This window comes from Dermacentor variabilis, chromosome 4, assembly GCF_050947875.1.
Source record: "Dermacentor variabilis isolate Ectoservices chromosome 4, ASM5094787v1, whole genome shotgun sequence".
Classification (NCBI taxonomy): Eukaryota; Metazoa; Arthropoda; class Arachnida; order Ixodida; family Ixodidae; genus Dermacentor; species Dermacentor variabilis.
In genome coordinates, this window is record NC_134571.1 from 174,548,457 (window position 1) to 174,559,141 (window position 10,685).

A 10,685-nucleotide genomic window follows, 5' to 3' on the forward strand; every position below is an offset into this window, starting at 1 on the left:
CGGCCGGCGCAGCCAAATTCCCCAGGGAGCCCCATCGACCTCCGGGCTGGTGGGCGCAGGGGTCTTGCCCTCCAAGGCGGGACCCTGGCTGGTAACTTCCCGCTCGCAAGAGCAAGTGTCCGGCGCCTCGCAAGAGGCAATGGACACTACACATGTCCTCAAGGCGCAACAAACGCCTAAGGAGCGGCGAGGCTCCCTCGAACGCTCCAGAAAGGGCAGAACTCCCGTTACAGGGCCTCGAAAGAGCTCTGTAACCTAAGGCATCACCTCCGTTTCCGTAAACACAGCACAAATTTTTCTTTAAATATGGATACACAAATCATCCAATGGAATGTCAGAGGTCTTCTCAGGAATCTCGATGATGTGCAAGAGATTATACACAAACACAATCCAAAAGTGCTGTGTTTACAGGAAACACACTTAAAATCAAAATACACAAACTTTCTTCGACAGTATGTTACTTTTCGCAAAGATCGCGATGATGCAATCGCATCATCGGGAGGTGTTGCAATTGTAATCCAAAAGAGCATAGCATGTCGACATTTACAGCTACGAACGGCCCTTGAAGCAGTGGCGGTTCGAATAGTTTTGCTAAACAAACTTATCACTATTTGCCCGATTTATATACCCCGACACTACAAACTAAGCAAACATGAATTTCAGTCCTTCATAGATGAATTGCCAGAACATTATGTTATTCTTGGCGATTTCAATGCACACAGCACCTTGTGGGGAGACTCGTATCGATGCGCGAGGTCGTCTCGTTGAACAGTTCCTTATCTCTTCTGGAGCGTGCCTTCTAAATAAGAAAGAACCCACATATTACTCTCTTGCGAACAGAACCTTTTCGTCAATAGATCTTAGTATAGTTTCCGCCTCTTTACTGCTCGAACTCGAATGGGAAATTACGAGAAACCCTTACGGGAGCGATCACTTCCCCGTATTGCTAAGAACATCTAAAGAAAATGAACTTCCTCCACGAGCTCCTAGGTGGAAGATAGATACAGCCGACTAGGAGAAATTTCAAACTCTCACTAACATCTCATGGGCCGATATGTCTTCTTTAGAAATTGATGCGGCTGTGGAATATGTTACATCATTCATAATAGATGCCGCATCAAAATGCATATCCGAAGTGAGTGGTCTGGCATGCAAACGACGAGTTCCGTGGTGGAACAGCGAATGTAGGATCGCCCGTAAGAATCAGAACAAGGCGTGGGGGTTGCTACGCGCTTCTCGCACTGCAGAGAATCTTATGAACTTTAAAAAAATAAAGTCTCAAGGCAGGCGAACCCGCCGACAGGCCAGAAGAGAAAGCTGGCACAAATTTTTATCAAGTATTAACTCGTTCAGGGATGAGGCCAAAGCCTGGAACACAGTAAATACGATTAGAGGGCGGCAAACACATTCACTCCCCTTGGTAAACACACAGGGAGATACACTGCAAGACCAGGCAGACTCACTTGGGGAATATTTTGAGAGCGTGTCAAGTCCAACAAATTATACACAATCCTTTCTCAAATACAAAGAAACAGAAGAACGTAAGCCATTAACAAGAAAAGGTCGAGAGAATGAGCCTTACAACCATCCCTTTAGCATTGCCGAGCTAAGAGCTGCCTTGATCACATGCAAGAGCTCTGCACCAGGACCTGACAGAATTATGTACGACATAATTAAGAACGTACACACTGATACACAATTGACTTTACTTGCACTTTTTAACACTATTTGGGCTGCTGGGTATCTTCCACTTGCATGGAGAGAAGCGATTTTGATTCCCATTCTGAAGCAAGGTAAAGATCCTTCGTTGGCGTCAAGTTACCACCCGATAGCCCTCACAAGTTGCATTTGTAAGCTGTTTGAGAAAATGGTTAATCGGCGGCTCATACATTTCCTGGAATTAAACCAAATGCTTGATCCCTTTCAGTGTGGCTTCAGGGAAGGGCGGTCCACAATTGATCACCTTGTGCGCATTGAGGGAAACATTCGCGACGCCTTTCTACATAAGCAATATTTCCTATCCGTGTTCCTAGATATGGAGAAGGCGTACGACACAACGTGGCGCTACGGAATCTTGAGAGACTTGTCGGGAATGGGCATGCGTGGCAATATGCTCGCCCTAATAGAAAGCTATTTGTCCAATCGTACCTTCCGAGTAAAAGTCGGTAATGCACTGTCACGTCCTTTTACGCAGGAAACTGGTGTACCCCAGGGAGGTGTGCTCAGCTGCACTCTTTTTATTGTTAAGATGAACACACTACGTGCTTCACTGCCACCGGCCATTTTTTATTCCGTATACGTCGACGATATACAAATAGGCTTTAAATCCTGCAACCTCGCAGTATGCGAGACACAGGTAAAGCAGGGCCTGAACAAGGTTTCCAAGTGGGCTGACGAAAACGGATTTAAGATCAACCCCCACAAAAGCACTTGTGTTCTTTTTACTAGAAAGAGAGGCCTGGTTCCAGATCCGTGTGTTCAACTGTGTGGACATCAAATACCCATAAACAAAGAACACAAATTTTTAGGTATTATACTAGACTCCAAGCTTACTTTTATACAGCACATTAAATATCTTAAAGAAAAATGTCTAAGGACAATGAACCTACTTAAAATTCTATCCCACTCAACATGGGGTAGCGACAGGAAGTGTCTGATGAATATTTATAAGAGCCTAATTCGATCACGATTGGACTATGGTGCCGTCGTATATAACTCTGCCGCGCCGAGCGCACTAAAGATCCTAGATCCTATCCACCATCTAGGTATCCGCTTAGCCACTGGTGCTTTCAGAACAAGCCCGATTGAAAGCTTATATGCGGAATCAAATGAATGGTCGCTCCATCTACAGAGAACTTACATCAGCCTTACATATTTCCTAAAAATACACTCCAATCATCAACATCCATGTTTTAACACTGTTAACGATATGACCTGCACTACACTATTCCATAATCGTCCTTCTGTAAGAAAGCCTTTCTCGCTTCGAGTGAGGGAGCTTAGTGATGAGATACATGTCCCACTCCTCGAGCTTCGCCTAATGCATCCAACCAAGTTGTTACCGCCTTGGCAGTGGCAGGTCATAGAATGTGACATATCCTTTTTAGAAATAACAAAACACGCACCAGAGATCGAAATCAGAATGCATTTCATAGAACTACTGTACAAGCACTCCTGCGCAGATTTCTACACAGACGCTTCGAAGTCAAATGCCGGGGTATCCTATGCAGCAGTCGGCTCATCCTTCTCGGAATCCGATGTACTGCATCCCGAAACAAGCATCTTTACGGCCGAGGCCTATGCATTACTCTCTGCCGCGAAGCATATAAGAAGATCAAAACTTTCAAAAGCAGCTATCTATACAGACTCTCTAAGCGTCGTGAAGGCCTTAAAGTCACTCTACAAACATAAAAATCCCGTATTCAATGAACTGTATTCGGCATTATGTAAAGCGTACTCATCTAACCAGAATATCATAATATGCTGGGTCCCTGGCCACAGGGGAATCGCAGGTAACGTTCTCGCGGACGAGATGGCCACGTCAATCACATCGCAAGCTGTTAACCCTACCGCTGATGTGCCTGTCACAGACCTGAGGCCTTTCGTACGAAATAAACTGCGAAGTCACTGGCAGTGCACGTGGGACGCGCAAACAAATAACAAACTGCACGTTATAAAGCCCCGGTTAGGTTTTTGGCCCTCCCCAACAAAATCTCGGCGAACAGAAGTCCTATTCTTTCGCCTCAGAATAGGACACACATTTGGGACCCACAACTTTTTACTCACGGGAAACGATCCTCCAACCTGTGGTAGATGCGGTGAGAGGCTGACCGTCCTCCATGTCCTCTTGGAGTGTCGGAAAGCCGAACCTGAAAGAAAGAAACATTTTCCGCTAGCATACCGTTATTACATCCCTCTGCACCCGGCTATGTTTCTTGGTCATGAACCGCTTTTTAATACCAAGGCAGTCCTCGACTTCTTAAAAGATGTAGTTCTACACGTCATAATCCCATTAAATTCGTAGAGCATCCTCGCTCCAGAGGATGCCGCTGGGATAATTGTTTTAAATAGCACATGCCTCCAGGCCTTTGTGTTTCAAGGGCTCTAAGGAGGCATTAGTGCTCTAGCTTATCTTATATAACCTGATATATCTTTAGACATCATATCATTCTTTTTAATTGTCTTATTGTTCATAGTACACTTCATAAGTCATCGCCGTAATCTTATTATACAGATTTTACGCACTTTAGCGCTACCATTTTTAAGGCCCCTCTACAGCCACGGCACACCAACTTCATAGTACTCATAATTTCACTGCAAACAAATTAACACGGACATGGCGCTCTTTGGCCATATCTGGCCCTTGCGCCACTAAACCACACACATCATCATCATTCTGAGGACATGTTGTGCGAGAAAAAAAATTTCCTTTCTTGAAGAAAATCGACATGCCTTGTGAATAGAATGTGTTCTAGTAGGTTTCAACTCATTACTGAATCGTCCTGACGCACTAACCCCCTTTACGCTCGAATTGCTACGTTTAACGTTTCTTTTTCCGCGGAACAATATTGGACTGGAACGACGGTTCACACACACAGTGTAACTAAAAAATTCTATGAACTTGTACTTGTTAGTTCCTGATTTGTTCACTATTGCTGGTGTTTATTCTATTGCCCTTCTGCTTGGAGCGAAAGGTTTGCAGTATGTGCAAATTAATATGACCTTGTAAGCGAAATGTGGATGTAGCTGCACATTTTTTTACGAGGCTTGGGAGTGAAACGTCTTTGCCAGTCTTTCAATGATCAGGTAAAACGCCTGTATCGTGTGACTGTTAAAGAATGTTTGGTTTGTATGACATAACACACGGCAGGTAACAGTCCTACTCAATGGAACTTGCACAGAGCAGTTTCTGTGACATCATATGCCGAAAGTTGCAGTTTTTAGCCGGCTGAAGAGATACAACGCTAATGTCTGCGCATGTACCTTGAAAAACTTGTTCACACAATGAGAACAAAAAGGTAGGAACGGGAGAAAAAAACAACGCACCCATTGGAGTCAATGTAAAACGAAGCTTCCAATAAGCTTGTGTAAGAGCAATAAATGTGGGTATTAGATTTCTGCATCTTTGGCGCATAAAGGAAACAGGCAATCATCTGCCCCCGCGTACCCACGCCACGCGGATTTAGTCAATGCGAGTTATCTTTATGTACCGGCCGCTTCTCGGCCAGTTCCCTGTTGTGAGTGTGTGTCATGGCATGGAAGTCATTATCATAAGCATCACGCAGCAATTATTTCAAAGAGCAAGTTGGCATTTGCATAAATAATGTCTCACCCTTCTGGGCCAACATCGTGAAATGGAAGTGATAATCCTCCTAATCATCATGCGAGGACGCTGATCAAAATTATATGCACCCTGTAGAAAGCCACAGACAACACTGAGTGCACCTTCTTTATTCCCCCCTTCATAATATTCGGCAATAACGTTGAACAACCGAAAGCTCAGCTGAAAACACTGATGAATGAAAAGATCAAAGAAATTCGATATAATGTCGTCACAAACAATAGCCCACCAATACAACATTTTAAGGCATTTTTTTTCAAACAATATTGAACCGCAAGTAGCAGATATAGTTAACCCATATGTCATCATGTATCTCCTGAACATTGCATGCACACAAATCGTGATCGTCAGGCTGCTGGTTAAAAAGGGTCACTAATTCACTTCTGATATAGTTACTCTAAGACGCATTTCATCTAAAAAAATTAACCCAAGTACTTTTCAGGCGACCGCTTGCTTACCTGATATTCCAATTTTACAACCATGTTACAGACACATTCATCCCTAAAATGTGATCAACGTGTACTTCTAGTTGAGGTCGTCGCGAAGTGCTTGGCGCACACTTTTCTGATACCAATGACTGATACAATATTGTATTCTGGCGCATACTGTTAGGCAGAATATCTTAAATGTGGTACTAGGTTTCCGATTTTTGCCATGCGTATAAGGCCTTTATAATACAGTTTCGCTTCAGTTTGGGAATTCTAAATAGTTTCCTTGGAAGAATAATCAATGTGTTTATGGATGACATTATTTAGTGAAACGCGGTAATTTGTCAATGTGTATTCAGTAATTGAAACTTATGTGAACTATCAGTGTGTTGCGGTAGGATATATTTCCTTATGGGAAACGCTGTCTGAAGTGTCATGGCTTCATTTAAGCTAAATTCCAAACGATAGCGTATCTATGTCAACGGTTAAGACAAACGCATCTGAGCAGCCCGTTAGAACGTACGTGAGGTGTTACGAATATGAGCTAGTAAGTGCGAAAAGCTTCTATTTGAGCAATACACCGCAGAATACTACGGTGCTCTCAACCTAGCGTAATAACCCAGTTATCGAGAGCTGCCCAACGTTCCCTGTGCAACGATTGAATACACCTAGACTATCCGACTAATAAAATATTTCCTAACAACAATACGCTTTTGGAATTCCGTGAGCGAATCTAGCTATTGCAGAGGTGTGTGAAGCTTGATTAGCCTATTATGCGGTGCGACTCCGTAACAAAGTAGGCCTGCACCTCTCATGACAGCTTTCTTGGACACGTAGCGCGCCGAATACGAAGGAGTCTTGATATTATAACACATATCAAATGAAAAACACATTGTTGAAAGTCTTGTAGCTGCTCTTCTATAAGCAAATGAACATTCGAAATAAGGTATACCCCATCATCGGGGCCGACACGGCAACTGCAGTGTAAAAACCCAGTTTCAGCGTGATGTGTCGAAAGGCTGACAATATTACAGGAAACGTGATGCCTGATGGTGAGACATTCCGCCACAAGTAAAGCAAGACCAACTTAAGATTGTGCTGTTTATTGGCTCCCAGTAAGAACAAATGTGCCAGAGTTAAGATAATTTTGCAAGATTCACACCACGAAATCATGTTTGCGCAGTAAGCAGTTCTCATTTCTCTAGTTAGAGGCAAGCGATTGGATTCGACTTATACCACATACACTGGAAATTGCAAAAGATATCACCTTCGTTGCTGCGCTCAAAGATGCTGCCGTGAAACATAGTGTAAACAAAGAAAAAAAAACTAATTCTATACACGTGGTCATGAGTTCTATATTACTATTTCGCCTTTTCTTTCTTTTTTCTCGTGTTTGGTCCTTGAACCACAGCTTGGGAATTAGTGTTCTTGCTTCGTTCATATTGATATTGTTTGAATCTTTTTACCGTTTGTCTTTGTCTTACCTGTCTTTTTATGCTGTGGAGTATTGTATACTAAAATGTGTGTATAAAAGATCTAGTATGTATTAAGTAATATCTTATACTGCAATAAACGGTCATTGTATTACTTGCCCTGAAAAAAGTCCTTCAGGTTGAACAGGCAGGCAGACAGAGGACTTTATTTAGGTCCTGAGGTATGCTAGCGCTTGAGGCGGTTGAGCAGCGGGCCGCTCCCACGTCGGAGCGGGTGGGCCGAACCTCACCGCCTTGTCGCGGGCCCTGTGAACAGACCTGAGTTGATGTAGAAGGTCTGAGCTTCTGCGCATGGAGCTCCAATACTCTTCGGTTGTGCGTTGAGGACATTATAATGAGGGGCATTGCCAGAGCATGTGATCGCACGCTCAGGCTGCGCCACAATTATGGCATGTTGGATCCAGGCCTTTGATTAACTCGCTGTGCGAATACGGCTGACCTGGTAGGAAGCACGCGGAGGTCGAATGTGAATAAATAAGAAATAAAATATTGATAGGGATGCAATTTACATGCACAGTAACCCGGTTTGCACAATTAATTCTGAATCTGCAGACTCGGCGAAACTTCGGACTCGTGCAATGCGCTGCCAGCTACGTCCTTGGATGCCCGACGCGTCGCGCAGAAGTCGCCTTCAAAATTGTAGCCTGGCACCCACAGCTTCTACCGGCCGTGCAGAAGATGGGACTCATCGGCGAAAAGGAAGCCAAACTGAGAATTCGCAAAGCTGGACAGTCGAGTGCGCTCTAACATTGGTATGGGCTGAAAGGTATCCTCCTTTTCTTGAACGATATTCATGTTCCTTTTGTCCTCGAGAATGATTTTAGGTATGCTGGAAACCCCTTATCGTATGAACTGGAATTGTGAGACTTATTGATGCACATGAAGCTGTATATTCAATAATCGCTCGTCTGTGTTGATGAATCCCATTTTAAGTTTGTGTAAGTTTCGGCACTGTATAATGCATCAGAGCATTTTCGGAATATTTTCGTATGTTAGCATGCATTGCGACCAACCTGACTTGCTATTGAGGATTCTGATTTGCTTACAGGGCCTGTTCACGCTATCTGTCCAGCGTTCGCGGGCGTCCCTGGGGCTGCGGTGCATTCGCAAGGCAACCACGAGTTTAGAGCACTGCTGTTGTCGTTTACTTGTAGAATTGAGTGTAGAAACAAAAGTTCAACACCGAATATCTTGGCACCTGCCTTTGTGTCATTGTTTTGACATTTTTGATGTCACAACTAACGCAGCGGCTAAGTTTCTATATATACCTCTGCTGGTGAGCGTGGGTTCGAATGTCGGCCACAGCGGTTACATATTGCTGAGCACGAGGTCACGACTTCCATTGACTAAAGCGTGCTGCTGGGATAGTCGGTGTATTCTTCTAGCTTAAGCACATACTTTTTTCATTTTGTTTACTTTATTATTGCGACAACATTTAAATGGGCACTCCAAGCGCATTTTCGCCGTTGCCGTCGGCGTCGCCGTGAGGTTATGTATGAAGCCCAAGGGCGATAAAGTCATCGCCGGGTACAGTGTGATGTATGTGTGAGCGAAAGCATGCGAGGGCGAGCCGGCGATCGCGTGTCAAACTCGCGCATGAAAGGGAGAAAGCGTGCCATCCTTTGTAGCGCGATAGGCTCTGGAGGGAGGGTAAAGAAGGGGTGTGTTCTCCTGCGAGCGTCCCCACGGGTCCTTGCGCGCCCTTCCTTGCCGCTGTGTCTTGAAAGCCACCTGCAACGTATACATATTCCGCCGCTCGCTGCGTTTTCGCTTAGTTCGCGTTCATCTGAGCAAATGCACGAAAGTCGATTAGCTCGCTGCCGCTGCAGTGCTAACTCACTCCAGCGTTTTGACAGCCAGTTTCCTGCGGTCACTGATGAGTGAGATCTGTGTGTGTTTCCTTGGGTGCGTGTGACACCATGCTTGTGAACGCATTCAGTATGGCTATCTTTACTAGTTTCTACGGCCGATGAGACTACTATGCCTAACTAGTATAGCTGTCCACTAATTTGCTATTGCAATCGATCCTTCACCTTGCCGACGAAACTGCGAGTATTTTTATTCCCCAAAGCACCCAATAGAAGTTCTACACTTTAGTATTGCTGCACTTTTTACACAACAAACAAACAAATATGAAAAATAAAATAGAAAAGTATGGCCGAGAGATATAACAGACAGCGTGACGCCTGTCCCGTGCGTCACGCCCATGTTATATTTTTGTGCCATTCTTAAACACGGATTCCCTTCCATGCCACAAGGCGGGCAATGTAAAAGCTTACCTTTCACTACAGGCTTCTCTCAGCTTTAGTGTAGCTTAGGGATGTTAAATTCCCTGCACAAATTAATGAATATATATTTACATACATTGAATTTAGAGGATGCGTAAGCTTCGGCTTGAAGAGTGGAACGCCATTGCCTTCAAAGATCCCTGATGCTTCTCACGCTTCCAGGCAAGTGCACCTTATGTAAGCGCGATGTATACCGGCAAATGTTGGCGGCGAACGCTGTGCGCGAAGCTACCTTTCAGCGGACCGCGATGTGCCGGAGTCGATCGCCATCTGAAGAGGTTGCAAGGAACCAGGCGCGCCGCTTTATGGTCTTCGAGATTGGCGCACCTAAATATGGGAGAATGTGGCTGTTCTAAAAATTTTGGAAACAGTCGTTAGCAGGCTTGTGGTTTTCCTTGTAGTTTTCGCGTAACAGAATTGTTTTCTTGTATATTATAACTACAATTCAAAGCTACCATGTCTGTAGGTTGTGTGTAAACCACAATTCACGATTTTTCTGCGTATTTTACCTTGCGAAGTTCAATTAGCTCAGTAATTTCATTGCGCCAAATGGAGGGCCTGCGTAGTTGTGCATGCGTGGTTCGAAATTTCTTTTGCCGAAACGACGTCCAACGCTGGACAGCGGACGCGGCACGCCGAGACGGGTCTTCTGCGACACGGGGTCCTTAAAGCTATCACATTAAAAAAGGGGAATCTAAAGAGTTTGCTGCTCAGAACTCGTTCACTTATGTGCACAATGTTATCACAGAGCGCACTGCCATCTTCATGATACGAAGTTGTGTTGTTATTTTATTCATAACACATGCTCCTTTGCGATAGTCACTGTGTTGCATTTGTTAGTTGTGCCGTTGCCGGCTTTGGCTTCGAAATAGGTGTGTAGGGACCAGCCGTCTCGGACGTCCCGTTGCGAACATATACCCCTAACACAATATTCAAGGGATGTTAGTTATTTTTACGTGGATGAATTCACAAACATTGCGACAACCACGTGACGCTTAGACTTCATGTATTAGCAGATGGTCGTGGGTTCAACACCCACCAGAGTCGCGGGTTCGAGTGCTCTAGTTAACTTCACGTGTATAAACACCCAAGGTCACTGCTTCGAGTGCCTCAATTACATCTATCTAATTTAAAT